At 24.7% G+C, this 2,502-nt stretch overlaps 1 non-coding gene across 1 annotated transcript; it reads right to left on the bottom strand.

Annotated features, from left to right (window-relative positions):
- Positions 1 to 686: 686 nt before the first annotated feature.
- On the bottom strand, positions 687 to 805 carry LOC123304266. The gene has a single exon (XR_006536301.1). It is a non-coding gene; the product is annotated as a 5S ribosomal RNA (ribosomal RNA).
- Positions 806 to 2,502: the final 1,697 nt, after the last annotated feature.

Genomic DNA, 2,502 nt, shown 5'->3' with positions numbered 1-2,502 from the left:
ATCAAAAAAGTACTGAATTGTTAATTCGTAAATTACCATTCCAACGTTTAGTACGTGAAATTGCACAAGATTTTAAAACCGATTTACGTTTTCAAAGTTCAGCTGTTATGGCATTACAAGAAGCTAGTGAAGCCTATTTAGTAGGTTTATTTGAAGATACCAATTTATGCGCAATTCATGCAAAGCGTGTTACAATTATGCCTAAGGATATACAATTGGCAAGACGTATTCGTGGAGAACGTGCATAAGCGTTTTAAATGACAATTTAAAAAAAAAAAAAACAAATAAGAAATATTTTCGGTCCTATATATAGGACCAACATATATTATTAAATAAGAGTATATTATTTTTATTAAAAAATATATATATATATATATATATAAATTATTGAAATAAAATTAAACATTATTAAAATTTTGTTATAATTATAAGCGATTGCTATTTCTAAAAATAAATAAATTTCATAAAATTTATATTATTTTATATTCATTTGAAATATTAAAAAAACTTCTCGCTTTAAAGTAACCATGATATGAGTTATAAATGCAATAAAATTTTATACAAAAAATAATATTTATTTGTTGACGAATAATATAAAAGGTTTACATTTCTAAATAACATATATTTATATATGGTGTGTAAAAAAAAAGAAAAGAAGAAAAATAATTTATATTTTTAATATAAAAAGGCAACCGCACACAGTGTTCCCAAGCGGTCACCCATCCAAGTACTGACTGTGCCCAATGTTGCTTAACTTCGGTGATCGGACGAGAACCGGTGTTTTCAACGTGGTATGGCTGTTGCCAGTAATAAATGAAAATTTTTACAAATATATATTTTTCATAAATATCATTAATATTAAAGTATATTATTAAAATTTTCAATGAAGTAATCAATTTAAATATATACTTATTTATTATACCATATATTTTAAATAAAAATGCAACCGCACACAGTATTCTCAAGTGGCCACCCATCCGTGGTACTGACTGTGGCAAATGTTTCTAAACTATTATTTTATAAAATATTTATACAAAAAATAATTTACTCTTATCAAATATTAATTTGTGGCCTGTATTAAGGCCTATGTTATTTTCATTTTTTAGCAAAAATAATGAAATATTTCAATATATTATTAAAGTAACAGATCATTTCTTTTTTGGTGCTGCTTTTTTAATTTTTGTAGGAGATGATTTGGCAACAGAAGCTTTCTTAGCTTTTGGTGCTTTCGGTTTACGAGCAGGGCTACTTTTGGCAGCGGATTTTGTACTTTTTGCTGGTTTTGCTTTAACTGGTGCTTTTTTTGATGCCGCTGATGATTTTGCAGTAACTTTTTTAGCAGCAGTTGATGATGATGGAGTCGCTTTTTTTGCTTTAGGCTTTTTGGCTGCCAATGATGTAGTTGTGGCTTTCTTTTCTTTTGGTGCCCGTTTACTTTTAGCACTCTTTGCTGAACCTTTTGCTCCACTTTCTTTTTTGGATACTTTTGATTTAGCTGAAGAATTAGATGAAGCGGAAGCAGCCAATTTGAATGAACCAGATGCACCTTTACCTTTAGTTTGTACCAAGGCTCCCTCAGTTACAGCAGCTTTTAAATATTTTTTAATAAATGGTGAAATTTTATCAGAATCCACTTTATAATTTGCAGCTAAATATTTTTTAATTGCTTGTAATGATGAACCACCACGTTCTTTTAAATTTTTAATTGCGTTAACAACCATTTCTGATGTACGTGGATGTGTTGGTTTTGAATGTTGTTTTGTACGTTTAGCACCAGAAGCTGTTGCTTTTTTTGTTGGTGTTGTAGAAGCAGCAGTAACCGCAGTTGCTGCAACAGCTGTAGAATTTTCTTCGGCCATATTTTTTTACTTTATAAAAATAATGTATTTATTATAAATATTTAAATGATAAAATATAATAATTCTATCAAATAAAAAATAAAGGTTTTCAATTATATCATTATTCACAATAATATAAGTCCCTATGTAAGTCAAAGTACCATGTAGAAAACACATAAAAATTAAATAGTATTTCTAATTTACTGTCGTAGTAAACATGATTTATTTTTTCAATTTCTATAATATATAAAATAATAAATTATAAATTTAATAATAATATTTATTTTATAAATTAAAATATATTTAATTTTTTTATTAACAATTATTAATAAACATAGTTTAATATTAATTATTTCAATCATACAAAACAATAATATTTTTAAGGTAAACTTAAAAAGTATATATTTTTATTTTTTATTTAATATCGATTTATTATAAATTATTAGTATATAAATAATTAAAAAATTTAATATATAAATATATATATTATAGTATAAGATTTCATTTTTAGAAAAACTTTTTTTGTCAATAATGAAAACGTATTATTATGAAATGTGTTAATCGAACATTGACAAAATATATTTCATTAGAAAATACTTTTATTTATGCATTAATATCAATAATTAACTATTAAATTAATTTTTTCATAATTATATAAAGAAAT

The sequence above is a fragment of the Chrysoperla carnea genome (genome assembly GCF_905475395.1).
Source record: "Chrysoperla carnea chromosome X unlocalized genomic scaffold, inChrCarn1.1 SUPER_X_unloc_36, whole genome shotgun sequence".
NCBI lineage: Eukaryota > Metazoa > Arthropoda > Insecta > Neuroptera > Chrysopidae > Chrysoperla > Chrysoperla carnea.
The sequence above is the reverse complement of the archived record's forward strand: the minus strand, read 5'-3'. Positions and strand labels throughout refer to the sequence as shown.